This window comes from Silene latifolia, chromosome 2 (assembly GCF_048544455.1).
Source record: "Silene latifolia isolate original U9 population chromosome 2, ASM4854445v1, whole genome shotgun sequence".
Taxonomy (NCBI): Eukaryota; Viridiplantae; Streptophyta; class Magnoliopsida; order Caryophyllales; family Caryophyllaceae; genus Silene; species Silene latifolia.
The window spans coordinates 188,436,549-188,460,708 of NC_133527.1; the positions used below are offsets into that span (position 1 = coordinate 188,436,549).

General features: G+C 34.7%; 1 protein-coding gene across 1 annotated transcript in view; it reads left to right on the forward strand.

Annotated features, from left to right (window-relative positions):
• Positions 1–17,182, forward strand: part of LOC141643916 (uncharacterized) — a 226,123-nt gene extending 208,941 nt beyond the window's left edge. The window contains exon 12 of the mRNA XM_074453306.1: positions 17,173–17,182. The gene's annotated coding sequence lies outside the window, so the exon portion shown is untranslated. The remainder of the gene's footprint in view (positions 1–17,172) is intronic.
• Positions 17,183–24,160: the final 6,978 nt, after the last annotated feature.

Consider the following 24,160-nt stretch of genomic DNA (forward strand, 5'->3'; position numbering starts at 1 on the left):
ACCTCAGGGGCATTTCTCATGGGGGTGCAGGGTTTATCTGCACCCCATTTTCCTGAAAATAATTACAATTTTATTTAGTATAGGAGCATATAAATTATGTGAGTCTAATGATTCTTAAGACTATTTTTTTGTTAGAAGTCATGAGTTCAATTCTTGTATTGAACAATTTACCATATCACCATACATTTTATTCAACTAAACAAAATTTTATTCATAAAACTCGATATTTTCATTATTAGAAAATTTTATGCACCCCCCATACATACAATCCTAGAATCGCCTCTGCTTAAGCTGGCCAATATAGATTTTGAATTCTCTAATTATTTTGAATTTATTTAATTAGGGCATAATTTATATTTTAATTAGTAAGTTAAATAATCCGTTTTTGTAATAAGCATGCTTAAACAAACCCAAGAAACACACGTTGTTAATAAGAAATGATTTTTGTAAAATGTGCAGTCAAACACGTCTGTTTTGCATGCGGTTAACTAGAAACACAAGACAATGGTGAAAAGTTGTTGGATTATAAAGCAACACATCCTTTTTACGAGTATATAAAAAAAACAGTGGCTTTCAAGCACTTCATGAGGTTCTTTTTTGAAAATTTGAAGTCAATTGTCGAACAAAAAGGTTTGAAATTAACAATCCAAATTATAAATTTGGGAAATTGATATTTTGAAGACGGGAATTTGGAATTTTGAAGTCGATTGTCGAACAAAAAGGTTTGAAACTAACAATCCAAATTATAAATTTGGGAACTTGATATTTTGAAGACGGTCGTTGGAGTAGTCGTAATGTGTGCGTACAAGTCAATCGTGTGACTTTAGGAATTGAAAAAAAAGAAAAGTGGGTAGAGAAATGAATTTAGGCTATTTAGCTGATAGAAAATACTACTAAAAAGGTTGTTGGATTATAAAGCAACACATCCTTTTTACGAGTATATAAAAAAAACAGTGGCTTTCAAGCACTTCATGAGGTTCTTTTTTGAAAATTTGAAGTCAATTGTCGAACAAAAAGGTTTGAAATTAACAATCCAAATTATAAATTTGGGAAATTGATATTTTGAAGACGGGAATTTGGAATTTTGAAGTCGATTGTCGAACAAAAAGGTTTGAAACTAACAATCCAAATTATAAATTTGGGAACTTGATATTTTGAAGACGGTCGTTGGAGTAGTCGTAATGTGTGCGTACAAGTCAATCGTGTGACTTTAGGAATTGAAAAAAAAGAAAAGTGGGTAGAGAAATGAATTTAGGCTATTTAGCTGATAGAAAATACTACTAAAAAGGTTGTTGGATTATAAAGCAACACATCCTTTTTACTGAAAGTATATAAAAAAAACAGTGGCTTTCAAGCACTTCATGAGGTTCTTTTTTGAAAATTTGAAGTCAATTGTCGAACAAAAAGGTTTGAAATTAACAATCCAAATTATAAATTTGGGAAATTGATATTTTGAAGACGGGAATTTGGAATTTTGAAGTCGATTGTCGAACAAAAAGGTTTGAAACTAACAATCCAAATTATAAATTTGGGAACTTGATATTTTGAAGACGGTCGTTGGAGTAGTCGTAATGTGTGCGTACAAGTCAATCGTGTGACTTTAGGAATTGAAAAAAAAGAAAAGTGGGTAGAGAAATGAATTTAGGCTATTTAGCTGATAGAAAATACTACTAAAAAGGTGTTCTGGGGTCTCGAACCCCTGCTGCCCCTCCGAAGTATATTAACTCAATCCGCTGAACCCAAACAGTTTGAATGATAATTATTGCATGCAAATTGTATAGATTCTCTGTTTAGTCGATATCTTAAAAAAAAAATATCCCAAAATCCGAGGGTGCGCACGTGAGGGGCTGTACGCACCCCCAGGTCCGCCGCTGTATATAGGGTTTGGTTGGTGTCCTATAATTTTCACACTTAAAACAGAACTCAAAAATTCTATCTTCCTCTTTCAATACCTCCAAAAAGCGTGAAAGTGATTATAAACCACGAAAGTGGTAATTAAGCTTCTTAACTTTGTTTAATTGTGAAATTAGGTTGTGTAAATTTCATTTGGAATAATCAAACCCCCTAAGTTTCACCAAAAATGAAATTCAACCAATTTTTAAAATTCTCACAAGAATTTGAATTAAAAATATTTTATATTATTATTAAACAATTTATTAAATACTAAAAATTACTAATTGCAACTTTGCGGATTTCTACATAATTTATTAATCATTGACGAACACTTTCACATACATATTTAGTAAATTGTTTATAATTTATATAGTATTCATACATATATAATAAATTGTTTATATACTATAAAATTCAAATAAAAAAACAATTCACAATATTTAATATAAATATAAAAGTTCTAAAATTATAAAACAAAATATTTATATTTGATAAATTGTATTAAAAGTGATTTTAATATAAGAATTTGGTGAAAATTAAGAAAATGAGGTTGAATTTCACTTTTGGTGAAACTCAAGGGGCTTGATTGCTCCAAATGAAACTTATGGGGACTAATTTCACAATTGAACAAAGTTAAGGGGCTTAATTACCACTTTCGCGGATTACAAACTAAATAATTTAATCAAAACTATAAACACAAAATGAAAACAGAAATTGATATAATAAGTGAAATAAAGCAAGAAACATCAACACAATGTAATGAAGAAGAACAGCATATGCATGAAGAAGGTGAAGAATTAAGGAGAGGACCATGGACACTTGAAGAAGACAATTTGCTTATTCATTATGTTGCACGTCATGGTGAAGGTCGTTGGAATCTTCTTGCTAAATCTGCAGGTAAACTCGGCATTTGTCCGGTCATTTATTTACCTATTTTATTTTGGATGTCTCGGTTAATTGTTTATCTTTCTGTTTTTAAAATGCTTTTGTTGAATAATTTGATCATCCACACTCAATTTTGTCCAATTATCATCACATAATTGGTCATCTCCTTTTTTCTGGTCTTTATGCGGTTATGCCAAAATCAAAGGTAAACAAATGACTGAAACGGAGAAAGTATTTTTTTTAGAAAATTGTAATGGAAGACCAGTGATCGTTTCAAATTATAGTTTGATAAACTATAAATTTAGTTTATCAATATTCGTTTTTTAACTTCGTTTCAATCATTTATTTACCTTTGATTGAAATATCCTAAAAAGAATAAAAAGTAACATATGATTGTCACCAAAAGAGTAATTTTAAAGACGGGTGGAATAGAATTTTTTACTTACATGGGGTTTAAAACCAAAGTAATTACAAAAGTGGTGCTCATTTTAAACTAATTACAAGAAATGGAGGAATTTTTCATTTTTTTTAATGAAATTGAAACATCTCGCTGTTTTAGATAGCGAGAAGTATCGTGGGCATTTGCTTTGTGGCAGCTTACATTAGTCGCTTACGCTCTCCTTGCTCCAACCACCAAACAACAAAATAAGACCACCATTATCGTCTTCTCACTTCCCTTATCAAATAAAAATCTTTGTTTGAGTCATTAGCGTCGTAGTTTGCAAATAAAACATGCCGCAATATTTGCCGTTCACTAAACTATTTATGCGATTTCAGTTTCGCGACAACCGAAATTATATGTCTGTTCATTCTTTGGTTCTCACTTTCTTTCATCGTCGTGAGTCATGACATCTATATTTCAGAGTTCATACTCATTACTCCTTATTAAGCAAACAAATATACTCAGTACTCTGATTGACATAACACGCAGGTACCTCTATCAGTAACAACAAACATGTCCTACGAACAAAGAACACCAACACGAGTTTTGACACAATTGAATAGTCCGTAAGTTGGTACAAACAGGAAGAATCCTATTCATGCGGCCTAAAAACACTAAAAGAGTACAAGTAGATATGAAATATACACAAGTAAATAGTCCGTTGGTTTATGCCTCCATCAATTTCTGTTGTCGCGAAACCGATATCGCATAAAAAGTTTTGTAAATGACGATATTGCAGCATGTTTTCTTTGCAAATTATGACCCTAATGACTCAAACAAAGACTTATATTTGATAAGGGAAGTGAGAGGAAGATAATGGTGGTTTTATTTTGTTGTTTGGTGGTTGGAGCAAGGAGAGCGAAGGCGACGAAGGTAAGCTGTCACAAAGCAAATGCAGCGATACTTCTCGCTATCTGAAACAGCGAGATGTTTCAATTTCATTAAAAAAAATAGGGATATTCTACGGTGTACCCTTGAGTTTTTCGATTTTCTATGTTGTACCCCTACATTTTTGAAATTTTATGGTGTACCCTGAACTCTATACAATTGTAACGCCCCCGGAAAGCAGACAGGCAGCTCAAAATAGCTCTTTTTATTAATAAAAGACAGCAGCGGAATTACAAGGGCGTCACCGCCGTATTCCCCCTTCGGAGAATACAAGGCTTATACAAAAATAAAGATAGAAACTAATCACTCGATTACATTATTCATCCTATTAGGTCATCTGAAAATCCTCACACTTGACCTTCCCCCTTACTTGTACCTGAAAAAGAATGAAAGTAACGGATCAGCCAACCACAGGCTGAGTATGACTCCGGTCACCTCCACCGGCCCTACTTACCTCCATTTTAATAGTTCATTTCTTTCTGGTCTCACAAGTACTATAAAATAAGTCACATGAACACAATCAAATAATTATTAAATAGACATGCACAACCTGTCATTTTAGAATGCAATAACTCACTTTACAATTATACCGGTCTACCATTACTGAATAGAGAGACATTACGGAGTAGAAAACTCCCCTAGGCTAAGCCCTCCTCCATGTACACAGGATCCCGAGTCTAAGACCCGTGTAAACCCCCTGGCATTTTTACCAGTAATAATCAGAACCGTAGTTCACATGAGGCAGTGCCCCCTTCCATGTACACAGGTCAAATTTGTAATGTTGTCCCCCTCCCGTAATCGTATTCCGAATGCTACAATTGGCCAATAGTACATTATAACAATAGTATTAATATGACAACCATATGTTCAGATAAAGACAGTTAATATATCATGTGAGTACTATAATGATAAGATAACATGAGACGATTTATAATAGTATATAATAATCATTATATTATTACTTATTTCTACGACGAAGGGTCCCGAAATCATACCTTATTATATCCGTAGAGACCTAATTACTACGGAGTAATTAATAATGAGTTCTCTAATTATCTCTCATTTATGTGTACGAGAGACAATTTAAGAAACTTGTAAAATTGAGTAAATGGATACATATTTTATGTGTAGACAATAAATTGGTCTAACCCCGAAAATACGGAGTCTCTAGTATATCCACACCGGTAGATAGACTAACGTTCTCAACCCTTGAGACGACCTCGGAAAATAGACACTTATCTCACTTTGTATTTATATGAGAGACAAAGTTCTAAAAATAAGTTTTTGTTGTGTTTTTAAAGACTCACGGCCCATGCCTATTTATAGGCAAAAGAGAAAACTTAATGTCCAAGCAAATGTTGTATGCTCACCTTTTAATTGGCTAAGGAACTCACAATGACATGCATGGTACGTAGCCTATGATGATTACTTGATAAGTATTATCCCATAATGAATCATCATCATTATCTTGAAAGACACGTGGGTCATTAAGGCCATTGCGATCCGTCTCTCATACAAACGTTATTCCGATATTAACTATATTTCCGTATTAGCGGGCAATATAATAAATATGTCATTTTAGTCATTTGATAAAATAATGTTATTATTATTATTTTTTTCGGGGTATTACATTCTACCCTCCTTAAAATAAGTTTCGTCCCGAAACTTGAAAATTGAAAATGGAATAGTTAAAACCCCGGTTTATCAAAAATCAAGGAAGTTATAAGAATTAATTGAACAAAAGTCTTTTAATAATCACATTTAGGAAATGAGTAAAAACGTATGCCTTATATAATGGAAAAGACGAATTTTCGTCGCGAACAAGAATTCGTGTAATCCAATTCAAAGACAAACTCAAATACGTTTGTAGGTGCTTAGCCTGTTATTAGACGTCCATAATAACAAGCCCTAGCATCCCAATAACCGCACAAGGCCAAAGAAAAAACAAAAAATGAAAATTTCATTTTCAACTTCTTTAGGTAATTTTTTTTTTTAAAAAAAATATCTATATAGAACATAAAATTTTGAAAATATATACATCAAAGACTAACTTAAAGTAGCGAGAAATTTTCGTATACGTGAAACAGTTAAACTTCGAAATCGGGGGAAAACAACCAAAATTTAATAAGCATAAGGCAAAGAAAAACAAAAATTGAAATTTTATTTTAAAGTTTTAGTAAAGGTAATTTTATTTTTTTAATTATACAACACAAAATTTTGAAAAATATACCAATGACTAACTGGAACAAATTTGAACTTTTTCTAATACGTGAAATAACTTGATTATTAAAACTTCGAAATTTTCAAAACCATATTAAGATATAATGAGTGAAAGGATAGAGTAAAATCTTAAAGGTAAAATGTCCTGAAATCTTCTTAGAGTATCTCACACCAATAAATATGCATATATCATGAGACTGACAAGTAGAAACTTCATGCAAATATGTAATGCACGCACAAGAAAAACAATTAGAACATCCAAGCTATACATTATTAAAGCTGTTCCGGGTGTAAATCCAGAGCAGATGTTTGATACCACTCGTAGCTAGTAGAATGATGTCCTTGCTAGAATCCTTCCTGCGGTCTCCTGAAACGATGAACAAACTGAGGGCTCGGCTTTGGCCGAGCGTACTCACTCCGACGCTCAAGTCAGTAAACTTAGAGAGGTAAGTCGTTGTTACTTGGCTAAGAGTGTATCGTAGAGAGATAAGGAAGATATTACCAGATGAATAGTGGTTATTAGGTCAATTTGTGGATCCTTTCCTCAATGAAGGTTGAGGAGTATTTATAGGCATTCACCTTTTGTCACGTAGTGGCCAAGTGGCCAAGTGGCTCATTAGGTGGAAAGACCGTTTTACCCCTCCGATGGACCGAGGAGGCTAGCCGAGGGTCTTGGATATGAGTACGCGGATATGCGTCCCGGTAGCTAGTTTGTCGGCCGAGACCCAGTGTGACAGCCGATGGATTGTGTCGGCTAGGCTGTCTAAGTCGTTGACTTTGCTATGGATACCCTTGACCTTGCTCGATATGTTGACTTGGTCAGCGGTGCAGAATATGCCCCATCAAAAGCAATAAAAGAATTAGTAAACAAATCACTTAAACAAGTAATCCGAGACACTTTATATCTACCCCACTCTCTATTAGTCAGTTTCTATTTTAATCTGTTACGAGTTTTATAAACTAGCCCCACAGATCTTTTTCCCGCTAGACGTGCGGCCGAAGGCTCACCACGCGTGATTGCGGTGGCTGCTCGATACCATTTTGTAACGCCCGGAAGCGAGACGGGCAGCTCAAAATAGCTCTTTTTATTAATAAAAGACAGCAGCGGAATTACAAGGGCGTCACCGCCGTATTCCCCCTTCGGAGAATACAAGGCTTATACAAAAATAAAGATAGAAACTAATCACTCGATTACATTATTCATCCTATTAGGTCATCTGAAAATCTTCACACTTGACCTTCCCCCTTACTTGTACCTGAAAAAGAATGAAAGTAACGGATCAGCCAACCACAGGCTGAGTATGACTCCGGTCACCTCCACCGGCCCTACTTACCTCCATTTTAATAGTTCATTTCTTTCTGGTCTCACAAGTACTATAAAATAAGTCACATGAACACAATCAAATAATTATTAAATAGACATGCACAACCTGTCATTTTAGAATGCAATAACTCACTTTACAATTATACCGGTCTACCATTACTGAATAGAGAGACATTACGGAGTAGAAAACTCCCCTAGGCTAAGCCCTCCTCCATGTACACAGGATCCCGAGTCTAAGACCCGTGTAAACCCCCTGGCATTTTTACCAGTAATAATCAAAACCGTAGTTCACATGAGGCAGTGCCCCCTTCCATGTACACAGGTCAAATTTGTAATGTTGTCCCCCTCCCGTAATCGTATTCCGAATGCTACAATTGGCCAATAGTACATTATAACAATAGTATTAATATGACAACCATATGTTCAGATAAAGACAGTTAATATATCATGTGAGTACTATAATGATAAGATAACATGAGACGATTTATAATAGTATATAATAATCATTATATTATTACTTATTTCTACGACGAAGGGTCCCGAAATCATACCTTATTATATCCGTAGAGACCTAATTACTACGGAGTAATTAATAATGAGTTCTCTAATTATCTCTCATTTATGTGTACGAGAGACAATTTAAGAAACTTGTAAAATTGAGTAAATGGATACATATTTTATGTGTAGACAATAAATTGGTCTAACCCCGAAAATACGGAGTCTCTAGTGTATCCACACCGGTAGATAGACTAACGTTCTCAACCCTTGAGACGACCTCGGAAAATAGACACTTATCTCACTTTGTATTTATATGAGAGACAAAGTTCTAAAAATAAGTTTTTGTTGTGTTTTTAAAGACTCACGGCCCATGCCTATTTATAGGCAAAAGAGAAAACTTAATGTCCAAGCAAATGTTGTATGCTCACCTTTTAATTGGCTAAGGAACTCACAATGACATGCATGGTACGTAGCCTATGATGATTACTTGATAAGTATTATCCCATAATGAATCATCATCATTATCTTGAAAGACACGTGGGTCATTAAGGCCATTGCGATCCGTCTCTCATACAAACGTTATTCCGATATTAACTATATTTCCGTATTAGCGGGCAATATAATAAATATGTCATTTTAGTCATTTGATAAAATAATGTTATTATTATTTTTTTTTTTCGGGGTATTACAACAATAGTCTATACCATGACCTTTTTATTATATTTGTTAACTTAGTTTCTTAAATGACCTATTAAATCGTTTATTTACCATTCCAATTACTCGATAACTTAGTTATTTACTTATTAGTTTGCGGAATTACTCATTAACCAACCAAATAGTATACGAAACTAACTAAAAGTCATCAAATCTCCATTATCGTGTCATGAGTTATAGTAGATGTTTTTAATAGTAGTTGGTGCTTATTAAGAGTGATTTGTGAAGTTTCTCATATAGGATAGTGATACAACATTAATAAGTCATAATAAAGGTCAAATTACGGTTGTTTAATAGTGATAAAGTTAATGAAGAGTTAAATGAGGTTATAATGGAGAATAAGTATGAAGTATATGGGTATAATGTAGAATATAAAAAAAGGAGGGGTACATCATAGAAAACCCAAAAACTCAAGGGTACACCGTAGAATATCCCAAAAAAATAAAAAATTCCTCCGATTATGACGTGGACTCATTTCTTGTAATTAGTTTGAAATGAGCACCACTTTTGTAAATACTTTGGTTTTAAACCCCATTTAAGTAAAAAGTTCGGTGGAATAATGGTAAGGCAAAATCGGACACAAAATTTATCAAACTACATAGTCAATGGCGACATCTACCACAGGGCTACACCAATATCCCACCATCCAATAACAAGTAATAGTAATTGAGCATAAATCCTAATTAAAAATTTACAAAATTATAAAGGAGACAATTTGATTAATTGTAATAGATTAGTAAACTAATAAATAAATATATCTTCTATAATCGAATAATTAATCATAATTGAATATTGAAGGAGGTTGAACTAAGGTAAGGATGGAAGCTATGGAACAATAGAGAGAAAAAAGAGGGAATGAAGTTTGCGGTTTTTTTAGTATAAGGGTAGTAAATGGAAAGTTTATTGCAAAAAGTACTGTAATGAGTAAAATTTGTATTGCGAAAATAAATTACGTATTTTTTTATTTTTTAAGAGCATTAGGAACACTTTTTCTTATTGGATTGTTGGTAGGGATGGCTGAATTTTTTAATCAGAGTAAAGACACAAGGGCATTTTAGTAATGAGTTGAAATACCAGTGTAGCAGTCTGGCAATATGTTAACATTCTTAAAAATCGAAAAAAGTGCATACATAGTGGCGATAACTAGAATGATTAAAAAGCTACTCGTAATAAAAAAAAAGGGGGCATGGTATAATATTAATTATAGTACTTATTTAAGCCCTAGTACTTAGGAGTCCACCAACAAATCCTTGGTGTATTGCTCTTTCATTCACAAGCACCTCCCGCACTTTCATAAGTCCGACAAGGAAAATGAACTGATTATGCTGGTCCATACCTGAAATAAAAATTGAATTTACAAGTGAAATCAACATTCTCACAACACCAAGCAAGACCATATGGACTACACTCAATGACTAACTCATAATCCATATTGTTCACGCTGCTATCAGCGACGCCCAACAACAACAACTCACCACAGTCGACAGACAAAACAGGGACAATATTAATATGGCATGCCGCCACGACAACTAACTGACCTGAAATTTCTACCATTACGTCACCTATCAATACACTAGCCTAAGACAGACTCCAAATAAACAGCCACCACACGCTACACTTACTACTCACGGCCACAACCCACACAAACTCCCAAAATAGGACACCGTCTTAAACAAACAACTACGCAACATGACAACCCCGTAAAAACAAAGATTGATTAACAAAAACAATTGATAAAATCCAGTTAATTAAGTGATCTGTTAAAAAGGAAATACGACGGAACGATACGACTTGCTTTATTATTCATCATACGAAAGTATATATAGGATACATAAGCTAGCTAGGGCAACTAACCCTAAGCTCATAATAGTATTACGAGATAATATTTACGACATACTACAACGAGTCTCGTTATGATCATAAGTAATGAACGAACGAACGAATTTAACAAAACAAAGATTGATTAATCGTACTACTACGCAACAACCCGAATTTTTTCATCTTTATCAACAACAACAACTACTCTACCACTTACGGCTCTATATTTCCATACTGATTTAAGCGAAACTGAATGGAATTGAACTGGAAACGAAATAAAGTAAAACAAAAAACGGGACCTTATTTATTATTTGTATTTGTATTAAGTCTAATTCTGCTTTAAAGTTTGTATTTTTATTCATTATTTGCTTTGTTTCGTGTCGTTGATTGCTAGTTTTGTGTTGCTACTACACAATTATTTGTGAAATAATTGAGACATTAAGCTTGTATCTTGACTCAAACATTAAGCTTGACAAAATAATCTTGAATTATAGTTCGCAAACAAAAATATAAAACTTTCTATTTTGAAAAATTTCTATTAGGTTGAATTAATTACATAGATTAATTGTTTTTAATTGTTAAAGGTAGAAAATGACCGAGAGAAAGCGCATAATAAACAAAGAAACAAAAAATAGAAAACAATAATAAAAATAATCGTTGCAAAACACTAACAAACGTAGCAATATTCGTGACAAACTAATAATATACCGTGGCAAAGTTTAGTAAATTGTAGTCATATACATAACAATAAATATACTTTAAAGATATATTATGACAATATACGTATTGATTAATAATTTTTTTTCTTATTAGTCTATTTTGTCTTTAGGGCCACTGCGATCGCAAATTTGGGTTTACAAGACACCAACAACAGCATTGCGAGCCCATGAATTTCACGGGTAATAAAACTAGTTGTTACATCAAATTGCATTTCTAATTACGTGCCACACAATCTACCTAGTATAAAAGCTAGGTTTTTTAATGGATTGTGATTGGTTCTCAATTTTTTAGTTGGGGTCCACTGTAAAAAAAAATTCCTAAAATTACCACAAAATCTCATTGAAGACGGGCGATATCCGTCACATCTCTCACGAAATACTCATTGAGAGGTGAGTGGAAGCACATGGGGGTGCCACACCTTGTCCCCCCTCTCTTTTTGTGAGAGGTCACAAGTTTGTGACGGGATTAGCCCGTCACAAGCAAGACTAGCTGTAAAATTCCTCACACATGTTCTTCAACACAATTAATTAATTATACTCTTTCTTACTTTTTAATATACTCAATACATTTAATTGAAAGTTATATTATATGGTGCATTATATTATATGATATGATGATATTATTATAATATATGATATTTAACATCTCAACTCTTTCTCTTATTTAATTAGTGATTTTACATAAAACCATACATTATAATACAATATGAATATCCAAAAATTACAAATTCCTAATACATTATGCACATCCAAAATTTACAAAATGTTACAAATAATCATTTCAAAACATCAAATTACAAATTCCTCATCAAACTCATGTGTATTCCATAATTTAACTTCAAGCTTCTTCCCCACCTTTTTCCTATAAGGTATCCATTCCAAAATGCAGAACACAGAAATACATATCTTAATATACAAATATTTAGTTTTAAACAAATATTTATAATAAAATTTGAACATTTACAACATTTTAATAAAAAAAGATCAAAACTCCTCAGATTTATAAATATTCTTATTCATAATTTATAAAAATAAGTAACGATTTTCACAATATCTACGATACATATATATAAAAAATCACCAAATTTTAAATCAGGAAATAATTTTATAGAAATGAAAAAAAATCATCAGATATGTGAAATTACTATTATAAACATAATAAAAATGTAAAATTTAAAATTAAGAGATCTATGATACTAAATTATTAAGTAATAAATCACTAATAATTTTATAAAAAAATCAACTTTTAAAAAATAAATAATAATCAGGTAAATGAGAGTATTTACTTAAAAATTTATAGAGAATTAAAACTAATCGAACTAACGAATAAATACTTGAAAAGTAATTTAAGAAGTGTAAAAATAATTAAACACGAATTGTGATAATTATGTTGCATGCGAGTAAAAAAATGAAAGAAATTAGACCTCTAAAAGCTATCAATCAATGGTGTCATCTTTGATGAGGATCTAACTAAGAAACGAAGCTAGGATCGTGAGAGGCACAAATCTCGCATGGGATGGTGATGAAGATTGAAGATTTAGGAGAGTTAAATGTTGATAAGAGGGAGCGAGGTTAGACGAGATTATAAATGAGAGAAGAGGATGATTTGAGTTTATTATGAATGAAATAAGAGGAGATGCGGTGTCGGCGGTAGTGTTGTTAATTAGAAAACTCAAATGAGAAGGGAGGGAGGGAGGTCAGACGAGAGTTTTTATAAAATGGAGGGGTAAAGTTTGTTGTTGGATTATTTATATGAGGAAATGTGTAATGTTGTTAATTGTGACACCCTTAAATAACACGATAAATTAACACCTAAAACCTACGGAAAAACTGGTAGGATATGTTTGTAATTGGTCCAACTATATAAAAACCTGTAAGTTCAAAAAAATTTCTAAACCAATCACAACACTTCCAACATTCCCAAAAGGCGGGTGCCAAAACCTGCAATGCTAACGAACTAATTTACATACATAGCTAACGATAAGAAAACGTAATGATACAAACCCAAAATAGAAAAGGGAGACATATGTCCCTTCAAATTATATACAAGACCAAAAGTTAAAAGGTTTACTATAAGAATAGCCAAAACTAGGTCCGAGGTTCTCTTATGCTCACTAGCTCGTCTGTGACCCCAACAAAGCATCAACAACCTGTCAATCGCATTTTATACAAACACGAAAGCCACAATTCAGTGGGGAGTAACTTCGAGTCCTCCCAGCCACGAATCGTCATATATAATGTAACATGTAATGAAACATGTAAACAACATGATAAATAATTCAATTATCAAGTATTCTAACATACGAGCCCTAAATTGACCAAATTAGACTATCATGTGAAACATATAACAAGCAGTAATCCAAACTTTATCAATTGTAACCGGCTTACATCTCACCTATTACAATTCATAAAGTCACCATACAAGAAAGGGCAATATATCAAAGACAGGCATAAGTTCTTAGTACGGTCAATAGTCACTTTGTAACTCGAGTCTATACCACGAGGTAGGGAAGGTAATCGAACCGGTATCTTGGCTCAGCGGTTAATATTAATAAAACATGGCCAAGACACAACACAACCCTAGCCTAAAATCTGCTTGAGACCTAGACATGCGGATACACACCACCGCACCCAAGACCCACAATTTTTCTAAAACAAAGTGAGTACCCTAAGGAGTCCACCAAAGGGTTGGCTAGTACTTAAGCTGACCACTTACTATCAAAATAAGTAACGAGGTCATGCCCCAACTTGGATATAAATCCACTAGTCAGGAACACAAAGGCTATCAAGCAGTGAACATATACTCGTCAAAGACTATAAAGACCTATCTATGATGAAGGCCGAAATACTCACCTAGGACCTAGTCCCAGCTAGTCCCAGCTTGAATACTTTAGCCCACACCACACAAGACAAGTAAGACACCCACTTAACCATAAGAGGACAAAAAGTCCAACTTACCAACCTAAATGCTAACATTCTATCATGTGAAAGGCTATATAAATGTCTATTCAAATGAGATAATCCAACAGTATCCTCAATAAGTATTCAATACTAATTACCAATTCTAACAATATTAACCATATTAAAGGCTTCAGGGAATCTAGGGCCGTTTCTACAATATAAGAAGCTACTTAAATCAACTAATTACACATGTGAAATAAAAATATAATAAATGGCCTAAAACAAGAAAAATGTCGATTATCTAATTCATTCAACCGAATTTTTACCCGCAACCCTGACCTGCGCGGCAGTGCGGGTTAAATTGCGGTGACCAATCACTCAATTAATCGACATCGCATCGAGTCAAAGGGACTAGGCTCAGTTTTCGGCACAATCATCAAAACATGGCAATTATTGCTATAAAATTTACCTTGAGCCAAATTATTACAATTTCATCTTATAAACTATCCTAACATGTGATAACTATCAATATAAGCTTAATTTTACCAATCTCATTATCTTTACTACTAACATTATTCATTTTAAGCCTTTTTATTACCATTTCATTTTATAACCTATACTAACATATGCTAACTACCAATATAAGAATAATTTCTACTACTAGTATGATTCAATTTTTAAGTGTACTCATATGTGACTTATACAACTTTAACATTAATTAACCCGAAATGACCAATATTGTACGAAAAACCGCGAAACAAGCAACGGACCAACCCGGGCCAACCCCAAGGCCTGCCGTGGCCTGCCGTGGGCCTGCCGGCTGCTGGCCGTCACCCCTACACCACCATTTTTTCCATTTTTGTTTAGTGTAAGACCGTCTGAAACATAATTAATCGTTCCCAATACTAATATGTTAACTAAAACTAACAAAAATACATGGATTAAACATGTATGCAATCATTTTAACATGTGAAAATTACTACTCAAACAAAAATCACCAAACATACAAAAACAACAAAGATTGTGACGATTATTCGTCGAGTAACTCGAAATATGTTACCTTAAGCTAGAAAATGAGCAATTAGCACCTCAAAACCCAAACCCTAACAACAACTAGCCGCTATCCTCGACAATATACGAGTCCCCGAACTCGTCCTCCAATTCTTCACCTAAATAAACAATAAAAACACACAAATAAGCATAAATACCGAATTTTACCCAAAATTCGTCTTAAAACAACTTCAAGAAAACTGAAATTAAAACATACAAGGTTGTAGATCTCGACGAGAGGATTCCGGAAATGTAAATTTTGCGAAAATCCGAGTAGAAATGAGTGAGATATGGTGATTTTTAGCTTGAATTTGTGATAAAATGGTGTTTTTCTTATTTTTTTGAAGGTAGAAGAAGAAGATAGAGGAAAAATCAGAAAAAAGGGAAGGTAGGGGGAGGGTGCCGCGGGTAGGGAGAAAGGAAAGGAGGAGAGCGGGTTTGAGTCGGGATTTTTACGAGTCGGTTTTGGCTCGTTTCGATAATAATTAAAACCGTAGGTCAAATGCAAATTCCGACAAGACCAAAGTTTTTAAACACGAGATTACAAGAAAATTGAGTATTTATACGACCCATTTCCAAAATCGTTTACCCAACGTTCAAAAGAATTGTCATTTTCCCCCCGATACGCCCTTATTTCGAAATAAAAAGTTTTACACGGTTTAAACTATTTTTAAACATTTTGAAACTATCAAAATAAATACTTTTCTTCAAAATATAATAAAATTATATTTCTTTGAATTATTTTTACTTTAAATACATTAATATCAAATTTTATTTGATTACTAACTATTTCCGAAATATATTAACGGTCCGAAATTACGGGGCGTTACATTAATTGTGTTATATTATGGGTCGGGTGCTTGCATATTTTGTATTTTCGAATTATGAAACCAATGTTTGCTCGGCCCAATGGGCAATGGCCCATGTATCGAGTATTCATAAAAATTCGATAATGTAAGTTATGTAACCCGATTCATATTATGACGATATATTTTGATTATATATAATTTCCTGTCTAATACTTCCTTCGTTTTTATACGGTATACCCATTTGTTGAATATATATGAGTGGAGCATTTTAATAAAATGAATACATCATATGAAAATGAAGGAGGTATATATTAGTACTAAAATTTCACCACATTTGACATTAAAACTTAAATGTGCGTGTATAATGTTTTGAAATTGTTCCGGGTGTAATTACACCCGGAACAATTGGCGCCGTCTGTGGGAACTAGATACTAAAAGGTAGTCAAATCCCTTAAAAACACAAAACAAAACCCACCCAAAAAGCTACGAAGATGTCAAAACAGCCAGAACTTGTGAGTGTAGAAACTGAATTCTACCAGGACGAGACGTTCACTAATTCTGAGATCAGGCAGTCCCCCACCGGCCGAGTGATTGAGTCGGTGAAGTACGGGATGCCAAGAGAGCCAGAAACACCGCTGCCCGCCGACCAAGTCACCGTCATGGGACATGTGGTTGATACAGCGAAACTGAAGCTATTCCTGCACCTGATGGGTAGTACGCCGCTAACCCCCGTCGTAACGACGGTTACAGCAGCGCACCCAAAGGTGACCGGGGCCCCTAAGGTGACTCCGAAAAACTTGTCCGGAGCAATGCAAGAGGTTGGGCGTACCAAAACGCCAGCGGTGCCCGTGTTGCCAGTGGCAGACCAAAGTCCTTTCCCCCCTCGCGGGAGGACATCGTCGCCGCGGCATCAACGAGGCCACCCCCGAAGAAATGAAGAGAGAAGTCCGACTCACCTAAGTCGGACAATGAGAAGTCCTTCCCGACAGAGGGAGGCAAGCCGGACTAAAGGTGCGAGGAGCCGATCGTCGCGTGTCATTCGACACGTGGTCAGACAGCCCCTCAGTGCCTACGTCCTCGACGTCCCGGTGCCAACTAAACTGAAGCTGCCAGCCATATCATACAAAGGGGATAGCGACCCCACCGACCATGCCGAGGATTTCGAGTCGTACATGTCGGTGTGGGAGCAACCCGATGAGGTGTGGTGCCGAGTCTTCCCAACGACTCTCCATGGCATGTCACATAGTTGGTACAAGGGGCTACCCAATGGCTCGGTATAATGCTATGCCGACCTAAGAGACAACTTCATAGCCCAGTATGCTTGCAACAAGCGAAGGGTCGTGGAGACATCAGATCTCCTGACTATCCGACAGGGGGAGGACGAGTCTCTCCGGAGCTACGTCAAGAGGTTTGACGCTAAGGTTCAGCAGATCCGTGAACTGAACGCCGAACTGGCGGCCTTCGCACTGATGAAAGGCCTACCGAAAGGCGATTTCAAAAACGAGCTCATCAAGTGCGAAGACCTCAACTTAGACTCCGCCAGGAAGATGGCCGACCGAGCCATAAAGGTGGAAGACTATCACAAGACCTGGGTAGGCCACAGTGAATCTGGGCACCCAGAGAGGAGGAACCGCCGAGACGACGTAGATGAAGACCACCGTGACAGGAATAGGTCACGGTCTGAGAGATTTAATAGGAAACAGAACTCGGCGGGCGCCGGGGGGAGTTCGGGACCATACACCCCGAAGCGGTACAGCAGTCTCACCCCCCTGGTCAAATCACCGGCCGAGGTCTTCACCCTAAGTAAGAACGACGGACAGAAGTGGACAAGGCCCCCCAAGATGAGGGGGGGAGGGACGGTGACACGAGCCAGTACTGCGAGTACCACGGCCACACCGGCCATAAGACCGACAACTGTCGGCACCTAAAGGACGCCATCGAGGAGCTAATCCGAAAGGGGAGCCTCAGCAAGTATGTAGCTGGAGACCCAGGAGCAAGCTCCGACGGGGCGGATAGAAAATCCGTTTTTCAACGGATGGGAGTTACCCCGATTGCCTCGGCCAGACCGAGAGTGACGGGGACACAACGACCGATACGCTAACATGTTCACAACGGTGGTTGGGATAGCAAATCTGACCGCCTCGGCTAAGACCGTGCGCGGAGGAGGAAGCGACCAACATGTCAACATGTTGAAAAAAAACGTTAAGTACAGTTGAGATACGCATTCTAACTGCCTCGGCCAAGCCGAAGGTAAAAACGAAAAGAAAAAAAAAAAAGCGCTCAACTAATAACGAAAGAAGACAACTTAATGAAGGATTGTGATCAAAGCCCCGGCCAAGCCGAGAGCCAATAAACAAACTTTATTGAAATGTTTACAGGTGAAAGTCTATAAATACTCCATTTCTCTCATTGAGAAAAGGATCCGAAATATAACCTAAACATCTCATAATCTGGTATAAACTCCCTTATCTCTCTACAATATACTTTGCCAAGTAACACGCCAACTTAATCCCTTTAAGTTTACTGACTTGAGCGTCGGAGTGAGTACGCTCGGTACCAAGCCGAGCCCTCAGTTTGTTCATTGTTTCAGGAGAGGCCGAAAGGAAGAGTCAAGCAAAGTCATCATTCAACAAAGCTTACGTGGTCACAACACTGCTCCGAAATTACACCCGGAACAGAAATATATGTTTTAAATTATTAACCTAACAACCATATTGTTTATAAACGGTATAGTTTTAGCTGCATGTACAGACAATTGTCCTCCATTATTCAATCTCAATAATCGTACACGCACGTTTAATATAATTTGTATCGAATCAGTGGTAGTGATAATAACTTAAATTATATGTCGATTTTCTAATTGTAGACTTTTTATATTATAACAACATTGAACATAATCACGCTGGTTTTGGACCATCCACAACAACAAAGAGATCCCCTTCTAAAGTTGATATTTTCACTCTCATCCCCCCACAACAACAAAAAGTTTTTATCTTATGATTTTTTGTGAAACTAATCCAAATATGATGAGAGTCACAATAAGAATAGTTGCTTTTTTTAGGTTATATTATTACTTTTATTGATTATTTTTATTGTGTTTTTTTGTGACTGGGTAAGATTATGAGAAGGAAGGTTGAAATAGAGGGTTAAAATTTATTGTTGTTGTGTGAAGTTTTTGGCAAAAGTATCATCTTATGATAAAATGAGGTTTAAGCCGTGCGTTTTTGACCCCTGCATTTTTTTATTGCACGGGTTTAAGCCGTGCGTTTTTTATCCGTGCATTTTTTTTCACGGGTTTAAAACTAGTATGCTAAAAAGCCACATCTTTTACACATTTTCCTTTTTAACATTTCAATTCCAAAAATAAAATACAAAGTGTAAACACTCGTACTAAAAAAAATTTACGAAGTAGTGAATTTAGTTGCATTTCATATTCTCGTAATAATTCATTCAATCACTCTTTAAGAATTGATGTACAAACAACCATTGTCGGAGGAGAAATACTCTCTTTGTCCGGTGATTTTTGCACTTTGACAAATACCAAGAGGATAAGAAAAGACCATTTACGAATATAGTTAGGGAGTGACCATTTTACTTTTAGTACCATCATACAAACACTTGAACCCATATATTTCTATATTGAACATAAAAGTATTTCTATATTGAACATAAAAGTATATACAACCAATGAACTTGAACCACATCTATAAAATCTTATTAAAAGGTTAAACTAAAACGTCATCTAAAAGTCATGTAAACCATATAGAAAATGTCACATTGGATTACAAAATGCTATCTAACACCCTCAAAACCCCGTGTCAACAACTCAAAAAAAAAATAACCCAAAAAACAAAATAAAATTGTCTTTACACATGCTCACCTCATTGACTCCTCATCCCGAATTAAATCTAGGGAACTCCCACCATTTTATGTCATTGAAGATAAGACTTCCAAATTAAACACAGTTGAAAAAGGAAACATAAGTCTCTTTATTTTGTACTCCCTCCACTTTTTTTTTATTTGACGTTTTAGCCTTTTGCACAAGAATTAAGAATTCTTGTAGGATTTCGTAAATTATTAATTGTAACTCAAAACACCTCTTTGAAAACCGTAAACAATGGAATATAAAAGGTGGTGAACTCTCACCAACCAATAGCTATGTACTTAATAAACTCTCTTCTTCCTTAGTGGGAGACAAAAGGGGCAACAACAATAAATGTAATTAGAAGACTAATTATTGTAATTAACTTAAATGATTTAGGGGTAAGGAAATGTATAGATAAGTGCAAAACGTCAATTAAAGCAAAATTTTGCCAATTTGCCAAAACGTCAAATAAAGAAAAATGGAGGGAGTATTTATTGAATGTAGAACATGAACAAACAAGAAGATAAAAGGGCAAAATAATAAAGCAAGCCAAACATGACTTATATTCTTCTACTCTTATATAAATATACAAAGTTAAGCATCTAAATTTATTTTTCTCTTTAACATAATCCACAACATCAAATTTCTCATATGTCTTCACGACAATAAGTTACAACCGTACCAATTCCACAATTTTCGACTTAGTAGCCAAGAATTATTCATTATTTATTGATTATTTACAATTTTAATGAATTTATTTGCATTGTCCACTTTGTAAGTACCATTATACAATAGCCTATATGTTTATTGTTACTTCTATTTTAAATTTGATGGTTATTCATAGCAATACACTATACACCTATAAAATCTTCGACATCACGTACGAAAATGAACTCAAAATTGGGTAGGTATCTCCCTTGATTTAAAATTGTATTTTTTAAAAGATAGTTTTTTGTTGTTGTTATTTCAGGTTGTTAATGGAGTAGATAATTGATTTCAAAGAGTTTGGATCGGATTACTTGGACTAATCATTAGATATTTAGATGCAATGGGAATTGTGCAACATCACCACCAGAAGTGGAATATATACTACTCCGTATTTTGTATTACTTTTGTGTATGTCCGGATTTTCCGCTATATGATGGAACGTGAACTGTATGTACTTTATCGGCCTTGTGATGTAAAATAGATGATATATTCAAATTGCATATTACGTCGAAATTAAACGACACCCTACTATTTTATCTCCTTATGCGGTTTGCTGTTTATGAGCTTCTTGAGATTGAGTCACTACCTTGTATAGTTGTATTACATGCCTCTTTTCATATTGAAACATCTCTTTATATGTAGCTTACATTTAGTAATTCAGATCATATATATGTTAATATTAATAAGATGATGCATTTCCTTTCAATCTTGAAGAACTATAAAAATTTGAGTTGATTTCAAAGGTTCAAGATACAAGTCGTTAAATTAAGATATAGGTTGCCTGAAGCGAGCAAAGTTGATCAAGCTCAAGCAGTGTTGGAGCCAGGATTTTAAGTCAGCGGGGGCAAAAATTTTCAACGGGGGCGGAAGGGCAATATTATAAAGGGATCTCGAAAAAAATTGAAATTTTCAAACGCCAGCGGGGCCGAGCGCCTCTGCTAGCATCCCCTCGCTCCACCACTAAGCAGTGGCGGACCCAGGGGTGCACACAGCACCCCACGTGCGCACCCTTGGTTGGTCGATTTTTTTTTATTTTTCAAGGAAGCCAAATCAAAGCTTTATATAACGTCCGCCCAAATACAGCACTGTAACAAAAGTTGCTCAGCGGAAAGAATTAGAGGCCACAATACAGTAGGTCGCGGGATCAAGCCTCCTAACTTAATTTTTTTTTCAACAACATTCCTTTTTTTCTTTCTTTCCTTTTTTTCGCCCAAATTTTTAATTTGTAACATTCTTTTCTTTTCTTTTTTTCGCCCAAATTTTTGGCGTAACTTTCTCAACCTTCAAACTCTAGTTTCCAAATTCCTCATTTCAATTTTTTGATTTGAATTGTTAGTTTCAAATTTTCTTTGATTTATTCGTTTTATGAATATTTTTTATTAGTTTTGTTTTGATTCTTTGTTGGCTATTTTGATTTCGCATTAGGAATTTTAATTATTTGTTACTTTAATTAAAATTCTCAAATGACAGTTAATTAGAAAAAGTTCAATTTGAATACTATAGCCCGAATTTAAGATTATAGTATTACAATTTACAAATTTCAAATCGCAATTATGTATATATATATTATGTGTCATTTTAGATTAAAAGAAAAATACACTAGATTAGAGTTAATTACTATGTCCCAATCAACAATAAAATGCTTACGAAAAGCAAACAATAGGGTATGAAAGACTGGTATCTCAATAACTTATTAAAAGACCGTCTTTCCCAAGTTTTAGTGTAATAGAATAAAATAAAAAAAACATCAATTTATAATAAAAAAAACGATGATTTTTTCCCTCGTCGGATAGCTTTATATCATTAGATAATGACAATGATGGAGGTTGATTATTAATCAATTTACTATAATTATTGTTCGAGTTTTTTTTTTCATATGTGCACTCCCATCCTTACGGTCCTAGGTCCGCCACTGCCACTAAGCCCAAGTGTACGAGATATATTCTGAATTGACAATGAGAACTACGGTCTACGAAGTATTTGTTAGAACATTTTCGCTTTGCATGGTCAATCCATAACCAAAAGACTAACCTATAAAAGCATTGTCAATGTGAATATAAAGCCAACACCTCCCTTATCTTAAAAATGCACGACAATTTTATGGTTTCCAGTAAATAATTATTGTGTGTTTTAATTGGGTTCTGACGATGAAAATATCGAGTAAAAGCAAGCAATATAAAAAACAAGAAAAAGTAAATAAAACCTTTCCAACATTTAACAACCAAAAAAGGGAGTAGTGAGGCTCATAGAATTTTGACAAATTTGTTCACAAAGTTGGAATAAGGATACCTCTCAGGCTCTCATAGCTAGAAAAAAGAAAAAAAAGTGCCGGTTAATCAACAAGGAACAATAAAGGGTACTTGCTTGCTTTGTTACCTTGAGGAAATAAGGGTAATGACTTTACTCTATCAATCAATACTTCCACATTACACCACTAAGGGTGATATTAACCATATGCACAACAAATAGGGATTGATAAGCAAGATAGAAATGGACCCGTGATTTTTACGAGTAATAAAAACTAGTTTAACACAACAAATGCTTAATATCACTATTTAGCCGTGGGGTAAAAAACTAGTTTAACACAACAAATGCTTAATATCACTAATTAGCCGCGGGGTAAAAAACTATCGCAACGATACAAATCTTTATCTCCTCTATTTCCATGAACGAAATAGAAGAGAATGGAAGAGTCAAAAACCTTGACACTGAAGAATCGGTTGTCAACCGTTGTTGTCGACTTTAATAATTCACTAATCGTGCAAGTTATTTAGTAAAAATCTCAAGATTAGTGGGAACATAATAAAGAAAAGCAAATAATACTAGCTAATCACTTAGGTGCTTTCATTTTCTAATTGACGAATTAATTTGATTTCAAAGGGGCCAATTAGAGACGACTTCTGTACGATACACACTCGACGCTATTTCGTTTGTTACATTCTAGCCAAAAGAATTACTTCGTACTTAAGTTGATATTGTCATGTTAATGAACTTTTTAAGACGATGATTATTCCACTAACTAATTACTCGGTGGGTAAGAATAAATCATGAATCACATCCCTTTTTAATTTCTGAGTAGAGCATAAAATGAAGGAAATTTGGATCCTCTCCACCAACTATTACACCCGTGTTTTAATATATTTTCTCCCACCATCCATCAAAACTTTACTTTTATGAAAGGATTACAAGCATTGAATCATCACAATATTTAATCCGAACCGTTGATAAAAAATAGAGGTTCATTTCTTTTGAGAAAATGGAGAAAAATCACCGACCGAAAATAAAGTAGAAGAGCTCATAAATACACTGAAGAAATCAGCATAAATACTTTCAACAACTGTGTGTTGTGTTGGTTGTGGTGCCTGAAATAAGAAGTGAATCCCCTAATTCCCCTAATTTTAGCTTGAACTTGCTCATATTAGCTTT